Raw genomic sequence first — 22,055 nt, 5'->3', positions numbered from 1 at the left:
GCATGGACACTCACAGGTTTTCTTTGGTGCTATTACACCTCTATGTTTTGGTAAAGTGTTCCTCCTTGCATACTTGGGCTTCTTCCATAATTTCTGCCACAGTTCCTTGTCTAGTACTATGCTTTGCTGCTGGTTTTCATTCTATTCCTCTTACTTGTATATTAATTTTAGTTTTCATTTTTGCCATAATTTCTTCCCCCTATTAGATTATTTTACTTTATCACCATTAACATCTTATATTTCTAGAGTTGTGAATCTGGGATAAGTGAGAAAAAACTGTTTTAAATACTTCCTGGTTACCTCTTCTGTTTTGAACATTGTTTTCTACAAGTGATTTGCATTCCTTATTCTCGTCAGCTTTGTGAAATTAGCTCTCCTGAAACATCAGTCTGTAGCCACATCCTAAATGAAACAAGTAATGAATATTTACTTCAAGGCAATTACTAGGTTTCACCTCTACAATGGCTTGCTTGGTTTATGTCAAGATGAGAACTAGATAATTCCATTTTTTTTGGCTGCAAAAGTTTTTGAATTGTTATGTTCTACCTTCAAAAATTCTCAGTGTTTTAAACAGACAGTATGAGGTTTCCAGTAAAAGTCTTAAAGTTCTCCAGGATAATGCAGCTTAGTTTTTTTCTGGCACTCAATAGATCATGAACAAACCAATCATTTAGTTTCCAATGTGGATTGTGTACTACATGCTGTGATTTTCCTGTAAGGGCATGGATTTAGTAGCATGTAGGATTATTTTCATATGTGGCATAGAAACGGGTGAGTGGAGATCATCACCTCCTTTTCCCTTTTGCTCACTAATCCGTTTTAAGTACATTATAACCCTTAGGGCTATCCTAAGGCGGGGTTTCCTGGACATTTCTTCCTTCTTCTGCCAGAAAGTTTTGTCGGAGCAGACTGGGGGCAGGGGAGTTATACTTTTGTCTGGGATTTCCCTGTGGCTTGTAGCCTTAACTAGCTGGACATCTCCAACTCAGCTGCTATATATCTAACAGTGCATGTGGGGCTGACTAGCTGCCTGTGCTTTTATTTATAGGAAGCATTCAGTTTAATGGCTCCAGAGTCACTCTACAATGGTATAGTAGGTCCAGTGCTTCTGGGAAATATCTGTCCTTCCCAAGAAGCCTGTGTGCACAGTGCCCTGAAATATCAAAGTGAGAACATTACAAAAGGTAATTTTTTGTTGGACCAGAGTATCTTCAGCCCAGTAGCCTGCCTCTGACAGTAGAAGTCATCTAGGGAAAAGAGAATGAACAGAGAAACACAAAGTGATCTTTTCCCAGCAGGGGAAGCCTCCCCCGGTTCCAGCCATTGGAGAATTAGGAACTTCCTAACCTAGAGGTAACATCTTTAATAGCCCTTGCAGTAATTCTCTTCAGTGGATGAGCCTCACCAGTTTTTGAACCCTGCTTGACTTTTGGCATGTCTAACATCCTGTGACACTGAGTTCCACTGTTGCATTGTGAGTTGTATGAAAAAAGTCTCATTATATTTCTCTTGATTCTCCTACCTGACAGTTTCACCTGATACCTCTATTTGTGAAATACAATTAAAAATAATTCCGTTTCTACAGCATACATCATTTTATACACATAAATTTCACATAGAACGTGATTTTATGTCCTCTCTCAGCTGAGTTTCTTCTAGGTTCTGTCTTTTCATCCTATGATTACTGTTGCATACCTGTGAACATTTCCGTTCCTTTTCTTTGTTATTTTCATTAGTTTTCCTATGGATTTTGGTGGATGCAGGACCAGACTTAAATTCAAGATGTGAATGCACTGTGCATTTATTCAGTGACATACCAAAGATTAATGTTTTATCTTGAGTATCTCAAATTCATTTTAAATAAATTGCAGTTTGATCCTACTCTCCCTTTAGATTTTGACTTGATGTTCTCCTGACTCACCTGAAAAACATATCCTCTCCATTTTCTCCTTTCCTCCCATGTACACAGGTCCTCTTTGTCCTTGCCATAACTAGTTTTGCTTTTATCTCTAACATCAGTGCTGAGACAGATCTAAAAACCTGGACCTGGTTGTCTCCAGCCAAAGTAATTCACATTAGTTGCCCTTTCTAGAAGCCACTCAGGTTCATTCTGAAGAGAAGTAGCATAAATCCAGCAAAGCTTTTCTCTCTGGGCTTTGTGCCACACCTCTTTGTAATGGAATCCCCTTCACTTAGGAGAAACCACTACCCAAGAAGCCTGATTCAGTATAGCTGCTCTGATGTGGCTGTTGCCAAAATACGGCAGTAAGCTTTGCATTCAGGTTTTGAAATATTTTACATTAATTCTCACCCTAGTGATTTTGGCTTACCCATCATCAGGACCACCATAGAGAAATAGTGATTGGTGATTGAAATATGTTCCTGGAAAGCCTTGCATTATTAACCTCATGTGTTCTGGGCAAATTCCAGGTCAGATAATTACATTCCACCCACCATAAATTCTCCCCATGATTCTATGTGGGTATGTGTTAAGGGACAAAATCAGGCTGCTGATTTAGGTGATTATTTTCTTAAACCTTAACCAAATGGATCAACCAGATTGGGAAAGCAGTTATGTAGATTATTCATAAATTCCATTACTTGGTATGAGGTTATACACATCCCATACAATTCAGATCAAAGGCACTTTAAAAACAGTAGAATTAGACAGATATTATTCTGGTTACTACTGACAAAACAGTTTCAATCATTCTGCAAGAGAAATTTTACTTCCTCCTCCCTTTCATATTTTTTTTTCCTGCAGAAAAATATCTCAAACTAGCTCTGTCAGTAACAGTTTAACCTGTAACATATAGTGGGTTTCCAGTTCTCAGGGACCTGTGCTGACTTCCAATTGGTGCTTAATGCAATTATCATTTATTCTATTTGGATATTAACATTAAAGAGGTGTATTTTTTTTTCAGAACAACTTTGCATATGTTCTGCATTAACATTCCAGTGCTGCCCAGTAAAAGTAGTTGGCCATCTGCCCACTTTTTAAAGTAAATTTTTGGTTTACTATTTTTTAAATTTGGATTTCTAATTATAGTTAGTTCTTCATAAATAGTTTAGCAGAGCTGGAGAGAGTGTTAAGCACTGCATTTCTGAACCTTGCCTCCCTAATAAGTAACTGTAACCTGGCTCTGACACACCTCAACTATGCAAATTCCTCCAAAATCCAATATATTTTTGTAATTTCCCCTTCTTTGTTCTGGAGACTTAGGTTTTCTCCCTGAACTTTCTAAGAGGAAACATCCCTCTTACCTTTGACCCTGGCAGCAAACCATCATCTCTTCTGTTCACTTGCCTCCCACCAAACCAGCTAGTGTCTTCAATGGACTTGTGGGCCATCAGCTGGAGAGCTGCAGGTACTATGTCATCAGAGAGCTATTCTTTGATGATGTGGTCAGCCTTCCTACGGTTTCTAGTAAGCCAGTCTTGGCAGGTTCATCTTGCCAATGCTCCAGCTCATACAGATGTAATTATAATTGAATCCACAAAGCTAGATTTAGTCTTCCAAGTCCATATATCAGCCTCAGTTACTGCAGTTTTCTGCTACTTAAGCATATTTAATTTACAAACTACTGTGCACATTATATTTCCAGTGGTTTTTGAGATGTGTGGAAGGGTGTGTGTTCGAATCAGAGGTATAAAAACCTGAGTAACCACACACATAAGAGAGAAAAAAAAAAGTGTAAGAGGGCAGACTGTATAGGAGGACATAAACGCCTTATGGTATAATATTTCAAATGAGCACACCACCATTCACAAGGGCACAGCTAAAACTGGGTGACAGTCCTTGGGAGTATCAAGCCAGATACCTCTGTACAATTCCAGCTCATTTGCCAAGATAACAAATGATCTTTCTAGGGGTGACAGTGGTGTGAAAGCACAATAACATGTGGTGATGATTCATATCCTGAAGCTTTTCTTTGGGGCACAATTCTTTTCTTTGACCAGCAGGGAACTCTAAAAAGCCCCCAGTGGTCCAGAAATAATTTTTTGTCAGTGTAACTCCCTTCAAGGTTTACGTTGAAATCCCTGTTGAACAAGCATTTTCCTCCTCACTCAACATTTATCGGATCATGAGGAAGCAAGCCTTGCTGCTGGTTTGTAACCTTTCTTGCAAGTCAGTTGCATGATTTCTCACCAGTTTCTTTTATAATCACTATTTCTTCAATGTATTGTACCTAAATTAACCCTTTATGGGAAATATATTTTTCCAGTATCAAAAAATCAGCTAATCAGTACCAATGTATGTCTCTTCATTCTTAGACTTTAAAAAACACTATTCAAATTATGCACATAGAGATATATTTTTATATATATTTTTGAAATTGTCTTTTGTCCCTGCCATTTCTTTAAAATTTATCTTTTATTGTGATGTGTTCTCCATAAGTCTCCAGAGGAGGGACTTTCCTTTCATAAATGTCTAGAAGGCATTTATTGTTTTCCAGAGTGATGGTCAGTCAAAAAAAATTTTCAAGAGAAAATTATTTGGGAGGGGAGAGGAAAGAGAAGAGAAGAGAAGAGAAGAGAAGAGAAGAGAGAAGAGAAAGAAGAGAAGAGAAGAGAAGAGAAGAGAAGAGAAGAGGAAGAGAAGAGAAGAAGGAAGAGAAGAGAAGAGAAGAGAAGAGAAGAGAAGAGAGAGAAGGAAGGGAAGGGAAGGGAAGGGAAGGGAAGGAAGGGGAAGGGAAAGGGAAGGGAAGGAAGGGAAGGGAAGGGAAGGAAGGGAAGGAAGGGAAGGGAAGGGAAGGGAAGGGAAGGGAAGGGAAGGGAAGGGAAGGGAAGGGAAGGGAAGGGAAGGGAAGGGAAGGAAGGGAAGGGAAGGGAAGGGAAGGGAAGGGAAGGGAAGGGAAGGGAAGGGGAGGGGAGGGGAGGGGAGGGGAGGGGAGGGGAGGGGAGGGGAGGGGAGGGGAGGGGAGGGGAGGGGAGGGGAGGGGAGGGGAGGGGAGGGGAGGGGAGGGGAGGAGGGGGAGGGGAGGGGAGGAGAGAGAGGAGAGGAGAGGAGAGGAGAGGAGAGGAGAGGAGAGGAGAGGAGAGGAGAGGAGAGGAGAGGAGAGGAGAGGAGAGGAGAGGAGAGGAGAGGAGAGGAGAGGAGAGGAGAGGAGAGGAGAGGAGAGGAGAGGAGAGGAGAGGAGAGGAGAGGAGAGGAGAGGAGAGGAGAGGAGAGGAGAGGAGAGGAGAGGAGAGGAGAGGAGAGGATCGAGGAGAGGAGAGGAGAGGAGAGGAGAGGAGAGGAGAGGAGAGGAGAGGAGAGGAGAGGAGAGGAGAGGAGAGGAGAGGAGAGGAGAGAGAGGAGAGGAGAGGAGAGGAGAGTCGAGAGGAGGATAGAAGTGAAAATAACCAGCAAAAATCTCTTATACACAGAATTTAGAATATTTTACTTCAGATATTTTGATATGTCCTCTCATTGCAGCTGATGTTCTTCAAATTCCTACCTACTTCTATATATTGCACACACAGCCTGGATATTATTTCTTATGATGTCTTATGCCTGAGCATTCTGGTAAGGACACCTTGTTATAGTTCTTCATGAAAAATTTAGTTTAACTAAGGATTAACTTTAACTAAAATATAAGTTTAAGTAAGCCTAAGAGAGGAAAAGTGTGTATCAAAGGCAATCACGTGATAATTTTGGAATCCCTCTTTTTTTTCCATTGTTAATGATTTCTTGTTAAAAATATTTTCTGACTACTTCAACTACCTCAAGAGTGACAGAAATCTTCAAAACATTTCATAAGGAATCAGGTGAATAGAAAGAAAGGGAGAATATGATTGCAAATTAACAGCAGCTTTTCAAATTTTATAACTCACAGTAGAAACCAAATGCAACTCCATCACCAAATTTCTAGTAAACGATTTAAAAGAATAATAAAAACGGTTAATATAAAAAGATCAGAGATGTCATTGCTGGACCTACTTTACTGCTATCTGGAATACTGAAAATGCATTTCAGATATCAGATCCTTTCTTTTAACAAATGCAACAAACATGAAGATCTTTAGAACTGCCAAGTCCACTCCAGTGGGACAGGATGGCTAGTGTGTTCTGTGTGGAAAAACTAAAATGACAAAAGGGGTTTTCTGTCTATTAAAATAGAAGATAAATAAACAGCTACACTGTGACATTTGTTGCTGGACTCTAAATTAGTAATTTCATGAGGAGTTACAGTGAGTATAATTAGGATAACCTAGCAGTTTCTGTCATTCCATAAATAAAAATACCTTAATTTGTATACTAATTAATGGGTCAGGCATGATCCACAAAATTCCATCCAAAGTTATCTGTAAAGTAATTTCATTATAGAGTAGTTGCCTGTCAGAAACTTGTTTATACAGAAAACTGTAGGCACTGATACTGGTAGCTGATACAAATGGAGGAGGACAAGAATAAGACATCCTGAGGTGCTTCTCTTTCCTAATTCAGCATCTCAAAATATTGAAGAGAGCTTTGAGACAGGTTCTAGGGACAGTTGCTGAATTAGTGTGTTATTATAATGTAAATTTACAAGTCTAATAAAGGGCATAGAAGAAAAAAATAGTGTTAGGATCAGGAACTGAGAAACACAGAGGGATGGAGCCTCTGTCTGCACATCTGAGAAGAATAATGAAGCTGTTGGGATTTCCTGTCGTTCTTTGCTCTCCATTCTTAATCTCCTGAACTGTTCTAATTTTGACATAAGTCTGATTCCAGCATGTTCTTTCGATCAGTCTTAAGGACCATGACACTACCCAAATTTTAAAACAGTAACCTCAGGCATATTTTCCTCTAACATCACTCCCTGCATATTATAGTGCTCCTTGGCACATTCTTCATGCTGCAAATTCACGTGAACCTATAAATGAAAGTCCCACAGGGTCTGTGAACCTCCTTCAGTGTGAACTGCAGATCCAAAATGTCCTGTTGACCACCTCAGTCACTGAAAAGAGATGGGGCTGGGAGTAAAGATCTCAGTCTAAATATTTTCTTACTAAGTTCACTCAGAAAGCATAGGATATATGTTTATAACCACCCAGTCTCAATCATCAGCAAAAGACCATCTTTTCATTCTACAGTCTAGCAACAGTTTGTGAATATCTCTGCTGACTGATCCTTTTTTAATAAATTTTCATTATCATTTTTGTGTACAATATGATTCTCTATTGTAATAATTTTTTCCATTCTATATAATGCTTCAGCTGTGCAGATGTTAGTAAATTTGCAGTTTTAGAGCAACCGCAGGCATATTTCAAAACATGAAAGGTTTTCATCTTTCCTGTCTTAAACCTTATTCAACTGTGTCAGATACCAAGCTGTTGTTTTGAAGATTTTTCTTTAACATGAATATGACTGACTTACTCCAGTTTTGTAACAGATGAAGTGCACTTATAAACCTCAATACCTGAGCAACTGTAATGTCTTAGCAATTTTATAATGAAATTCATATGGAATTTAGCAACCCAAGCCAGATTTGTGTCAGGATCTTTAACATGTTCCAGTTGCATGAAATACTAATTAAAGGCACTCATTGTTAACTGATATAAATAGTCCCCACTTAGCCCATTATAGGTATGGGTTGTAAAACAAACAATTATGTGACAGATGATACATGTTAACACAGAGAAATTCTGTAATGACATTTCTGTAACACTGTAACCTCTTCAACCACCATGTGTTCCACATTACAGGCTAAAGGGGGTGCTGATTGCAAAGGTGACGTACTTTCCAGTTTGTGACTTTTCTTCTAAGAATAGAAATGCCTTAGAGCACCTCCGAATGATTTACATTACAAATTTAGTTCAGGCAATGAAATCATTAATGCAAGCTTGATTTTAACTGCTACATGTGTTTGCTATTCTATGCGCTAGTGCCAAACAGTTGAATATGCCTACCTACCAAACAGTACCTTACCTAGAAACTGACTTGGTAATCCAAGCAAAAATTGTTTCCTATTTACCATTTCTTTCATCCAATACCTGTTTTCCCATCACTCTGTACTATGATTAAAATGATTTGGACCAAACACAAAACTGACTTTGGAATGCATGGTTTTTAAAAAAATCCTCCAAGCTAATCACGGGATAGAAGCAATCTCCTGGCATTTGGATAAGATACACAGATTATTCAATTAGTAAAAAATGGTGTCTGCCTTTCCACTAGCCAACATATTCCTGTAACATTAGAAGCAGGTGGCCTCCTTACTCAAAGCACAAACATGCAGAAGTTGCCTAGTGCATTTGCCCTGCCAAAAAAATATGTATTTTTGCATCTGTGAATGTATAATCCTGTGCTTAACTCTTGCAACTACAGAGTTTCTAAAGCAACAAAAGAAGAAATACCAAGGTACATGTGTCTTCAGGAAGGTAGCCAATGAAGAAAAGGTGACCAAGATCTATGGACAGTACTACGAGTTATTTCAGCCATGACATTCAAAAGGGATGCAGGGTGGAGTGAGCTTTTTTTTAAAAAAAAGCAAGACACTGATACTCATGTAAATGCTTGTTTAGGACTTAGAAAATTCCAATTTTGACATATATTTTTAAACAGTTTTGGCCTTTGTGAAGAAGACAAAACTACTTGTTAGCAGATACCTGTCTCCAAAACACTTTCTCAGAGATGTCTATTTCACCAGGACCAAGCCCAACTGAGCTATAACATGCACAAGACAAAACTAAAATTTTTCAGAAAGTGATAAAGTAAAAGCATAAGAGAACGGATGGTGCAAAATTTATACATTAAGTGAAACATCCTTGTCTTATATCACAGCTAGAAACCCTGGCCTGATGGAAACCCCTGACCTCATCAGATTTGTCCTTGGAGACACTTTTTATCTAGGTCTGGATCCTAACTTTTTGGCTTAGAGCTACTTTCTGATAAAAGTGTGGAAAGCCCTTTGTGACACCTCACCGGCACAGTGGTTTGAGGGTTTTCCAAGTCCACTGGGCTGTCCTCTCTGACAGTACAGGCTCCACCCTTTCAATTCAAGCAGAGACCAAAAAATAACATCTGATTTTGTGTCCTACAACTCAAAAATAAAATACGTTTAGGCAAAGCCTGTGAAAGAACTGAAATATCAGAATGTAAGTCAATACATAAAGACATTGCTATCTGGAGCTGTCTAAGCACTCTGGAAAGATTGTGAATACCACAAATATCTCCATGACTAATTAAAAAAAAAAAAAAAAAAAAAAAAGAAAAGTAACACTGTAACACTGTTAATCCCATTTTAACCCCTGCTTAATCTTGCCAACCTCAAGCAGACCCACCTGAAATTTTACCTAGCAGTCAGCGGTCTTATCCCAGAATGCACATTTGTTTCTGGAACATTTGAAGCCATTTGGATAGGACATTTGGATGATATTATTGTCCAAAAATGGGGATGTTCTCACTCTTTGGACTTTTTCCTAACCCTTTTTTTGGTTTTTAGAACACAAAAATGATTTACCCTAGAAATGTCAAACTTGATTCAATGCTTGCTTGGCGAAGAGACATGCCTTTGGAGCCTGTTAGAGGGCTTAGGTGGGTAATTGTAAAGTTATTGTTAGTTTTTTCCACACTCATGGCATACAGTACATGGCCAGCTCGTGTTAATAAATACCTGTTGGGTACATGTGCGGTTTATAAAGGCTTGATTCAAAGCCCACAGAAGTCAATGAAAAGACTTCTCTGGCTATAAACAGTCTTGGAGTCAGGCTGTAAATGTAAATGACAGGATGGAAGAGAATCTGTCATGGGAAAAGTGGGGTAGGAGAATCATGTATCCGGCAACCCTTAGAGTCTTCATGGGCAGAGGAGCATGGAGTGAATGGGAAAAACCCATTTTCTGTGGACATCGGGTATTATAGGGGACAAAGGATAGAAAAGGGAAACGGGGTCTTGAGAAAGAGGGAATCCTAGGGTCACAGTGGGGTTAAAAAAAATGTTTGAATGATAACAGCTAATGCTGTTTAAACATGCCTGGCCTTCTGCACCAATGGGGGGGGGGGGGGGGGGGGGGGGAAACAAACAAACAAACAAAAAAAACCCCAAACCAATGCCCCCCAAAAAACTAGAAGAAGAGGAAAAAAGAACATAATTTATATAAAGTCTTATTTTTGCATGACTAATATATAGGTGTTCAGTTGCTCTTGAGTAATATATATGCATTTCCCATGCTGGACCTATCTCATGTGAGTGTGCATGTTGATGTGGGGACTGTCAAATAATCACAACACCCAGCTGTGGAAGGAAATGAGCCACAACAGCAGGTCACCCTCCAATCCAGCTGTGTGCCTACCCCAGCCTCATCCTGCAACAGAGCACTAGAGCCCCTGGGAGCCCCTGTCATCACCTGCCTGAGAACTATTCCCAGTGCCTCCTTCCTTCAGCTCTCGGAAGCATTCCTGTGCATCTCATGGGTCCTGGCAGTATGAAGATTTTGGTAGGCCAGCTGGGAGTGTCAGGAAGGTTGCATGCCCACTACTGAAAGCTCACATTTGCTCTGCTTCTGGGAACCAGGCAAATGTCTGCTGAAACAGTCTGTGAAAAATCTCCACAACAAAGTAAAGATCCTTTACATCCCCTCTGTTTTTGTGAAAAGCAGGAACACTTTTGCACAGAGCCTATGTATAAAGTCTAGCTCTTTGTATATCTTCCAGAGAGTACACATCTCTACTCACTGCTTACCATGTACAAACGGTCTGCAATACCTCCCACTATGTTTGATTTCTTTCTTTATTTACTTATTCTCTCTCCATTTCTGAATACTTTTTTTTTTAAGGTGGCAAGACACAATGATTTGCCTGAGCAAGTTTTTATTTTGCTGTGGGAGTGTGAAGTCCAGCAGTAGCTAGTTGGTAGTTTGCCACTCAAAGTTGAAAGTTCAACAGCCACCTGTGTCACATCTCTCCCTTTTTTGGTTTGAAAGGGTGTTATAGGAAAGGTGTGTTTGCTTTTCCTTTTTAGTAGGACTAAAAATGGAAGGGAGTCTGTGAGAAACTTATTTCCTAGTGTAGTGAAGTAGCCAGCTGGCAGCCAGATGGCATCAAGCCATCAGGAGGTCAAAGGCCATTGGACAACTGTGTGGGATTTGTTTCTCACTCGATGTGTTTGGTTTTAAAATCATTTATTTCTGGAGTAAGTCATAGATATGGAAAGGGTTTTACCTAGGGGACGGTTGTTTCTCCATCCAGTTGAAACCACAAACAGACAGAAAGCTGGTCACTGGCCAAAGTGAAAGGCCAAAGGCAAATTGTCCCATATTTATCCTTTACTGGGTCAAAACTCAAAAGCTGGACACTGATGGCAGTTCATAAATATTTCACTGCTCCAATCAACAAATGAGATAGAAGGACATTGCATGTCAAGAAACTTGTTGACTCTTGCAGAGCAGATGGCCAGCTGGCATGAGCACCACTATTGCCCTGTCTCAGAGCTGAAAGGCCAGAGTCAAATGGTGCCAGATTTGTTCCTGGTTTAGCTAAAATAACACAGGAATCATGTTTATGTTTTGATCTTGCTGTGGTGTTGCCTGTGATCCTCACTGGCAATGTGATCCTGACCTATTAGCAAGAGGAGACTGAACTCTCCAGAGAGAAATTCTGCCTGAAGGTTTACAATTCCTATTTCATTCAAGTTTCCCATTCATCTCATATTTTATCCTCTCTTGTATTTGTAAGTGCTTTGGGAGTCACCAAGAGATGCTTTTAACATAGTGTATGGGATCTGATCCCATACTCACAGCACTGAAGAACTGTGGGTCAGGTTCTTTGTAAGTATCGATGGGCAAAAAGCCACTGAGATCAGTGAAAACAAACCTTTTATGTTGTGTAGGTAGGGATTACATCCTGACAAGCAAAGTTTCCATCCTTACAAAGGAGCAGTGGGCCAGCCTGCTTATTCTGAAATAGTCAATGAATGCCTGTGGCACCTCCTTGTATGTATCTGGAAGGGTTAACATTTCAAAATCCTGCCCCTTGTTTGGGATGGGAGATAAACAGCCAAGAAAGAATCAGCTATATGCTTTCCATAGGACATGCCAATAGACAACCTTCTGGCTCCTGGTCCTTGAGATGGCTCACTGCCCAGCAGCCCTAGTGATCCAGAAACACAATGTTTTCATGATACCTGAAGCAGTACAGTTAAATTTAGATTCTAATCATCCTGGCAGGCTGCCCAAATAAAAGTAAAGGGTTACGAGCATGCCAGCTGGTCCCCTGTCACCAGCTTTGGCTTCTGGAAGACAAATCTCCTGCCAGAGAGCATGAATACTCTGAGGAGATGGGTTAAGTAAGGCTGTGGGTTTTCAGTTACCCATATAAAGGAGCATGGCAAAGCAGATTTCCTTGGCCCTGCACACGCTTTAAAACCCTGTTCCAGGGCAACTCAGACAGCGACAGAAGGAACTTCCAAAGGCTCCGTGGTGGTCCAGCTTGGTGTAACCTAAGAAGTCATCCTCTTCAGCTCTCTGCCCCCAGCTCTCTGCCTGGAAGTTTCCTCCTCAGCAGCAGTGGTGGCAACAGAACTGTTAGAGTGTTTTGTTCCCAAGAAACTGGAGTTGACTGTCTGGTATATCAATTTAAGTCACAGTCGAGTTCTGCTTGTGTTAATGAGCATGATGATCTGTGAACTCTGCTAGTGGAGGAGCCCACTGCTCTGCTGCTGCTGTTGGGGAAGGAGCAGCCACCGGCAGTGCTGGAGATGGGCAGGTAGGGAAGGAAGGTCTAAATTCATTGACATGATAGAGGGGATGCAGCTCACTTAAGATTCATCAGGGTCCTGCTTGATTCTATTTACTGAGAGCAAATGGAGAGGAAGCAAAAGGAAAGAAGGTATGGGAGTGAAAATTCCTGCTCTTGTTGACCAGAAAGGCTATATGAAAGCACAACTGGGAATAAACTGCTTCACTCAAGAGGTTGAAGTAAAAGAGAGATGAAGAAGATGTTGAGTGGAAAACCGTAATTCCCTTTTGCCACCTCTTGTTCTGTTGTCTGCTCTCAGCACAGGGTATATTATCACCTTTCAGTTTATTTTACCTTAAACCTTTTTTAATTTTTTTTTATCAGGAGCTTTGAAATGGACAGAACGCTATGTGTCCTTTCAATTCTGACCTGTGAAATCCCCATTTGATCCAGTTTTGTAAGCGTCCTAGCTGAAAGTATAGTAATATCTCCAATTTTAATACCTTAGTGACCTGGAAAATGTGACTTGATTACACTCCAGGTAATAAGACCTTCTACCTGTGACAGGTACTATGCATGACTGTGATAAATCAGTAAATATAAGGACTTCTTGAGAACAGGAAGCAGTACTACTGGAGGTTAAAGTGTCTGGTAGAGATTCAAGTGTTACCACAAGATTTATATTTATGAGTTGCCACAAATTATTCTGAATAAAAACACTAGACACAATCCCCTCTGTGCTCCCTGAAACTCCATCAGCTTTGGGACTGCACTGAGACATAGACTTGGACTGCAATCCAGGAATAAAAGTCGTGGCTTGGATCTATATCTATACATACCCAAGAGAAGGAATGACCTTGTGTATCTGTGAGTGAACAGTGCATGCATTTCACTTGTCTGTGTCTTCCTCACACTCTCTGCTATCTCTGTCAGCCTCCTCACTCTATCCCCTGGCATAAATGCACAGCACACTCTCATGTCACTTAAATCACCAAAAGCTGATATTACCTTTTTGGTCAAACATATGCTAGCTCATTTTTATGCATAGGAACAAGAACTGCTGTTTTATAGACTAGAAACCACAGTTGCAGGCAAAAAGACTATATGCTACCTGAACTTTGGTTACTAATCAGTTAAAAATAGATATTTGCTCCTTCTGCATTTACTTAAGTTTTCTCTCTATTAGCTAATGTGTATTGATGGAATCTCATCAGCTTTTTCATGACCATTTTGAGATGTGTGCTTGCCAAAAATGTTAAACTACATTCTTGCTCTCCAAACCAATGTACAGCTGAGCTAAAAATGTCATGTGTTGGCTTTAAAACAAAGCAAAATGAAAATTGAGTTTTGCTGCTGCATTCATTTCAGATCTCAGGATAACTTCCATAAAGGGTATAGGCCAGATTCTTAGCACATTGAAAACTGCATAGGTCCGCTGATTCCCATGAAGCTACACTGATTTACAGCAGCTGAGAATCTGGCCTAAAAAGCTTGGGGCTATATATCTATCTTATGTTATGTTAAAGTCCCTTGACCTCTTACTTGATTGCCTTGCTCCAGCATGTGATGCTAGTGTAGGTAAATTATACCTCTGCTGGCCACTAAGCTTGCTGTTCTAGCAACATTAATAACCTCAAGGCTTCTAATTTTCTTACCAATGCTTACTAGACCCCCTGTGCAAGCCTCTGGGGCTGCTCTGACAATAATCCCAATATATTTTGTTTTGAATGAAAATAAACTTTATTGCAACTTGTGCTGGAGGCAGACCCATGAGCCTAGGCTCTAGAATGCCTAGTAGGCAGCTGTGTAATCATTAGCAATACTATAGGGAACAGCACTAGGATCAGTTCAGAAGGGTTCTTCATCCAGCTGGGACTATAATTTACAATGCCACCATCACTACAATAACAAGGGAGCAGAGGGAAAACACTCTGGAAGGGGTGGCAGTGAAATTCAGCCATCACAAGGTGTGGTCTTTGGGGCAAAACCTTTAATTGGCAGAAGGTTCACTAACTGTTCTGGTAACCTCAGACTTTCACCTTTCATTAAATCTAAATCTACAATCAAAATGAGCTTGCAAAAGCATCCACATAAAAAGGGCTAGTAAGAAATGACCCATCTTTCCATGCAGAACCAGAGAGATTCTGGTGTCCTGAGCCCATGTCTCATCACGTTCCTCTTGCCTTTCTTCCCCACCATCATACTCACTCCACCACACTGGACTTGCAGCTGTTCTTCCTGCACAACAAAAGAAGCAGTAGAAGCAGTAGCAATCTGTCAGGTTTTGTTTCTGCTCGGCATCCAGTTCACCCCACCTTTTCCTTTACCTTATTTTTATATAGTACATCTGATTTAGATCTATAAAGTTTTATTGTGATCATTACAGTCATCTCACAGAGGTCACTACTGGTGACTTTTATCAAAAACTAAGTTATAGGCTAATTTTACCAATGATGCTGAAGAGGCACAAATTTAAGTTTGAAATATCATGTGATCACACGGAATTGTAGGCTCTTCCCTGACCAGATGAACATAGCCCCCAGAGCAGGGCTTCCCCTTTCTGCAAACATTCTCCATATCTGCTGTGAGTTCACTGTTAGTCTAACCCCCACCCCCATTTGAGGAGCTAATTAGTTGAAATAAAAATTTTCACATTTGAAAATTGTGAGCCCTTTCACCCCTCTGTCTTCTGAGTGTCTTAATAGAGTACAGCATTTCAAGGGCAAAGACTGTGGGGTTTGAATGAAGGGTTGCTGCTTTTTATCAAATGTTAAATCAGCATAATTTGCTATTCATTTTGTTCATCTTTTTTCTTGTTGTTGTCATTGTTGGTTGCTAAAAAAACCTACTTAATCTATTTTTGCAGTTTGTGATCCTCTCTGAACTCTCTTGTGACCCCTAGAGTGGTCATGACCCATAGTGTGAGAAGCACTGCCAGCATCCAGAGCAAAGACAGAAGGAGTAGGAACACACACAGATGCAGTGCAGGTTTTAAGGCTTGTATAAAATGTCTTGGAAAAGTCACCCAGCTTTACCACCATCACCTATCCTTACTTAGGTGACTAATATTAGCTGTTTCTAATTGGTTTCAAGGACTGACAGCACATAATGGTGAATAGCATTGGCTAGAACCTAGAGAAAGATCCTCGGAGCATTGCCACCTCTGACAGCAGAAGGTAACATGTTCTGTCTCAGTGGTCAGGTTACTAAGAAAATAGGTCTAGTTAACAATATTACTGTCTTGCCAGCTCCTTTCTTCAGTTTCAAGGGCTTAGTTCAGCACTTTAGCAGGTGGTTACAGAATTTCTGGAGAGGCCTCTGGTTTGCAGGAGGTGAAGATTATCTGCTCTGATGGTAAAAATCATCAGGTAGAGTACCACTGGTATCCTTATTCAGTAATTGAGAATCTCAACAAAAACAACATGCTCTTAGTTTTTCTCTAATGTCAGAAATGTGAGTGGGAAAGGAGCGCATACTAAAAAGAAACCCATCACTAGACAACACATGGTTTCCAGAAGAATATTAGGCAAAGCTATATCTAAATAATTTATTTTAATTCAGTAAATCAAAGTTTGTTTTATCATCTGCTCCATGACTTGTTCATGCTGTTGCATTGAACTGGTTTGCTGGTTTCCTTAGTCTATTGAATGAGCTCAATTATGTCTCAGATCTTGTGCATTTGTCTCATTTCTGAATTGATCACACAAGGTTGGTGATATTCACCTAACTTTGAAAGTACTGGGATGTCTGACTGAATGTCTACCGGGGTAATGAGGACATGGGATACATAATTACAAGTCTGCATGCTGGTCTAGTTTCACCACTGACTTCTCCCTTGGCTGTGACAAAGCCACTTGACCACTTCAGCTAAAAAAAGGAATTCTGCTTTTTTCATATCAGATTGAAAACAAACAAACAAAAAACCCAAACAAAAATCACAGCAGCCCTCCCCAAAGCCAAAACAAAACCCCAAAACAGTTCTAGGTCATCATGAAGGTACAGGCTTGAGTGAATAGGTTGGTAAGAATCTACAGTTCATTGGTGATGGAGAAGCTCAGATTTAATCATGATCACGTCTCCAGCTTTTAAACCAATGAACCATAGGCCAGACTTACTTTTAATACTTAATTATTTTTTTCCACTGGAAATAGAATTGTCTAGACCATCAACAGACCATGGTAAAGGGAACTGGCAAACATTTTATATTCAAATGTTTTGTTGCAAATGTCAATGTAATTAAATGTCAAAATGTAACTAAATATCAACTATTAACTTTCACAAGCATTCACAAGTACCAGGGTCACAATGAAGATGGTCCAAAATTCTTCAGACATATGAACCCAGAAGTTTTCATGTCAATTACAAGGTCTTAAGCAAACTCTTCAACAACAGGAAAATAATTGCCATATAGATCTTCTCATCATACTTTTTTGGAAATGCATCATACTCATAGAAAAGGCATGCAAACCTACAAACAAAATTCATGACTAAATCACTCTCATCAGCCTCGAGGGGATCCATGGGGAAATGCAGTGTCCCAGCTTATCAAAGGAAGCTTCCAGGCAATGTCATTTCCAGGCAATGTCACAATGTCACAACAAACACTTTGAACACAGGAGAAGATCTGACTTAGCTGACACAATGTTGATCATTGCTAACTGATCAGAGAAGATACAACTAAATCTTGGTTATATCATTCTGATTACTTCAGCTCTAATTCTGTTTGTGATAAGGATTTAAAAACTGATGCTAAGCTCATTATCATGTTAAAAACAACACTTTCTAGTCAAGGAGAAGCTTGGAGAAATACTTTGCCAGCTAATGGAAAAGCAGCTTACAGGGTTTGGATTATGAAATCAGTGTGTACTTGGCCCTACAGAGTTTCGTCATTTCTAACATCAGTTTTTCATTAGCCCAGATTTTTTCCTAGTTGAGTCTTATTTGATTTTTATGGCCTGGGGTCTACTCACACATAAAATGGGAAGTGGTATAGTCTTGCTTTTGTCTGCTGAAATGTGAGATAAGGTATTGTGTGGTGAGTTTGTCTTTATGTTGTTTGGATTTTAAAGTTATTTTACTACAGTTTATGCTTTGACATGTATTTAACAAATGTCAAAACCAGGGTGGTTACATCCATTGAACAGGTATTTGAAACAGATATTTATGCATCTATGTATGTGATAGAGAATATAAAGTAGCACAAACTAAACTCTGTGTAGTTACCTGCACTGCAGACAGATGAAACCTGCAAGAGGGCAACTTTTTAATTCCCCCTGTTGCCCAGGAAGAGGCCACTCATCTGGCCCAGTGAATTGGTGTTCAGGTGGGTAAACATGGTTAACTATGGCAGACGCTGGTTGCCACAATACTCTGTTAAGAAAATCTATCTTGACCAATGTCTGTAATGTGTTTTTTCTTGAAAATGAAAGAACACAATGAAGAACTGATGAGCATCTGTCTGGTTGATCAACTGATTCCATGGCTAATCAACTCTATGGTTTATGAGATGAATTCTTCAGGGCAGATCCAACTTGCATTGTTGAAGCCTTTACACAGAACAAACACAATGCAAAATCACATCTGAAATAGTAATCCCACACCGACATATTCATGTATTTAAAGCACAGGGATTACATGTATCATGACAGTGCATGGTTTTCCTCTCTCAACTTCATCTTATCAATCACCTATTTATCAGCCTCTAATCTTGGTTATGTCCTTGACTTTCAAAATGTTTGAATCTTCTTATTTTCCAAGATCCCTCCAGTAAGAAAACAATCCTGTTTGGAGACTCTTTAGCTCCCTTATGTGAAAGCTCATGAGATCTCCAGAAACCCCAGAGTTCAACAGAAAGGGGTCTTATTTGTTAACTTTTAGCTATGATCTCTTAGCTTAAACCCACTGCTTCTTGGTTCAGATAGATCCCTGTCTGTGCAAATACTTTTATTGTTGCCCAGTCAGTGTGAATTCAGGCAGTTTAGTTTAAATAGTAGTGGAAAAGAGCAAGAAAGGTCTGTTTGCACCAGTCTCAGCTGCAAGTGTTGACCTTTTCTACAGTCTGGCACTTGACTGTACAAGTGGTCATCTTTTATTCCACTGACTCTGGTCTAACCTTTCACCCTGATGGCAAACATTAATCCTAGGACAACCATAACATATCAGCTGAGATGATAGATATTCATTAATGAGCAGACTGTTGTAAACCACACAGAAAAGAGAAAGGAAGGGGCACCCACCCCAGCAGTGACCAAGCTTATCTGGGGAAGGGCAGGTAACCAGCATCTCACTGTGTAAGTGCTTGTGTTCCACCCTGCTTTGCATCTCTCATGACCTCAGCTAATCTGTTTAACACTGCAGTCCAGCATTCACCCTGACAGGCAATGATCAAGGCAGTAAAAAAAGTGATAGCTCTTTCCCATCTGAGGTTATCCACTTGGAATGGGATTCATCTTAACCAATGTAAATGTCTACATCTCAGCCAGCCTCTCTTTACAGACAACGCATAGGTGTTTTTAAGGTTCTCTTCATCTCAATGTCACATAGACTCCTGAAATAAATCCTGTGGAACACACCCCACACCACAGAAATCTGAAGTGAAGGAAGATTAATCTCCCCTTGCTAATGTAATGTAAATACCCTTTTCATATTTTGTTGCACTAATAATTTTAGCTATTTAGAATAACAATAACTAGGTATGAGTCACAGGTGTAAGACAGGACTTTCATGGAGACATCCTATGGTTCTGAAAACACTTGAGTTTTCCCAGGAACTGAGTGAAGAAAAAGGGAACTGTGGTAAGGCACAAGAGGGATGTCTGAATCCTCTCTGCAAAGTGCATTATTTATCAGGCTAAGAATAATAATAATAATTAAAGCACAGACTGTAACCTATAACTCTGCAACTCATCTCGCTTAAATCAAGGCATCACTCTAGTTGATTCAGAGGTCTTTGTTGTTGCCAAACTGGGGGCACTGGCTGAGTAACTCCATAATGACGATATAACCTTAATAACTGAGATTTTTGCTGCTCTAACCACATATAACTTTTTTTTTCCTCACTTTTTATTATCATCTGTCTTGAATCATTTCCTTGTGGGGAACTTCAGCTACCAGTGCTAATTGTATTACACATAAGAACTGCCACTGGTGCCAACACAAAGGGGAACAAATTATTTTTTGTCAAAATATAAAGGTTCCCAGCTATATTTGAGCAGGACTACATTTGAAATTTATCTTACTCACTCTATAACAAAAGCGATCTGGTGCACATGTTTACCTTTGACGGAAAGCTAAAACTAACACATTTGGAACTCAGGTTGTAATAAGGAGAATAGGCAGAAAAGCAGGGTAAAGTTAACCCTAATACTAGAATTAATAATAAAACACAGTTGTCACATGCTGTTTACTTGTCTTAACATCTGGAAGGGCTTGGTAGAGTTAAAAAAAAGAGACTTGTTTAATGTCTGATTTCCACTCTGCCTCATTTGCACTCATATACATAGTTTACACAGTTCCTTGTTGGCTCAATTATGTTTCTGAGAAGCTTGTTTTCTTGAGACCATGCGGGGGCTGTGTCTAGCAAGAACTTCACAAGACATTCTGCATCCTAAATCCCTTGCTCTCCTTCATCACATGGCAAAGGACAAGCATGTCCAGCATGAGTTAATCCAACATTACAGGTTATTTCTCCATAGCTTGCCTCTTGCCAAAGCAGCCCATTCTTAACACAAGACAAGCCTAAAGAAGGAAACAAATGTGTCCTAGCAAGCAGTGAGATGAATTCCTGACTGCGAAATTGGAAACAAAAAATGAAATATGAAAACAGAAACTTAAAATATATCTGACTCCAAAGTTCCTTTTTAACTGTTCCAGTATCTTGGCTACAATGAGTGCAAAGGTCTGGCAATGTAACACCTCTTCCTGTCTCTTCCCTTATTTCCCCTTCTTCGTTCGTCAAAGCTTGGCCTCACCTTGGAAAGCTTGCTGAGCTTACATTTTCTTTTTCACTGTATTTTGAGATACAATCTGCTCCTTCTCTCTCCCTTATCCTGGTGCATACTGACATTCAGTGTAAATGTATGAAGTGGGCTCTTCCTCTCCCACTGGGAACTTTTTCAAGAGTACCTGCTTGCTTTTGTCCTAAGACACTGCCTTCATTCTGAATTCATAGTTTCTTTCTGTGATAACATTTTGGGGTTATCCTAATATTTTATAAATCATCTGTTCAATTTAAATTGTCCACTGTACATGGCCTCCATAATTCGAACTCCGTATGTCCCTTCTCCTCTTGATGCCTTTAAGGAAATGTCTTAGCTAAGTCATCCCCCCTCAGTTGTAAAGGATGCAATGAGATGAAGGAAAAAAGGAAGAGGAGGAGAAAGGGTAAAGGAGGTAGTGTATTTTTCTTACATTTTTTTCCCCAACAGTTAAATGTTCTCTTTCACACCAAAGTCCCATCATTTTTAAGTAGCTAACACTACCGGGCTGACCATCTGAATTGTCTCATTTACCCTAGTGTGTTTCTTTGTGTGAGTAACACCTCACTAACCTCATGGGGTCAGATGAATCATTTTGTGCTGTAGGAGCTCTTCCTGCTAGAGGTCAGGGTTCTGTTTCCTTGAGGTGCAAAAGCTTTCACTTTCATATCATTTCAGAAGCAATATTGTTCACTATAATGAGAGAATGCAACACACGACTTGTCATTCATTCTCTCTTCCACCACTGTTTTACTGGGCAAACCTTAAGACGGGTCTTGACCTTTTTATTCCTCAGTTTAACCTAAGAGTCATTTAAGCTGATATAACTAGTGTTTTAAGCCTGCTTATGATTTCCTTCTTCATGATGCCTGTAACCTTGTCATGTTTAAGCTTGTGTTATGCTTTGAGACTCTGAAGAGTTAAATTTAGACAGAATGTTCCTTACATCTTATATATGAATGATACACACCAGAAAACACAGTTAATTCCTTGAAATTATTATTAACCATTAGCAAAAGGTAAATTTTGCTCCGCAATTCCCTTACAAATCTGACTGAGTAGAAATCTCCTGGAGAAAAATCTCTGTCAGATTGTATATTGTTTGTTCACCATGCATTTTTTTTTTTTATCTGAGATATAATTTGTTACTATTTTGATGTTCAGGTCTATAACATCTCAAGCTTCTGAACTGTATTCAAGGAGAAGGATGATCAGAAACAAATGTAAATTTAAATGACATACTTATTCATCTGGAAAAGCCTTCAAGCTTTTCTTTTCTTTTCTTTTTTTTTTTTTTGATGGAGCTCTGAGAACAATAATGAAGAGCTGTCCAAAGGTGTGAAGGAAAAAATGTAGCCAGTTTAGTGTGGGTTACAGCATAGATGAATCATCAGAATTGTTATCACCAGTGACAGTTCAGTTCATCATCACTAGCAATC

This window comes from Strix uralensis, chromosome 3 (genome assembly GCF_047716275.1).
Source record: "Strix uralensis isolate ZFMK-TIS-50842 chromosome 3, bStrUra1, whole genome shotgun sequence".
Taxonomy (NCBI): Eukaryota; Metazoa; Chordata; class Aves; order Strigiformes; family Strigidae; genus Strix; species Strix uralensis.
This window is presented reverse-complemented; position numbering follows the sequence as displayed.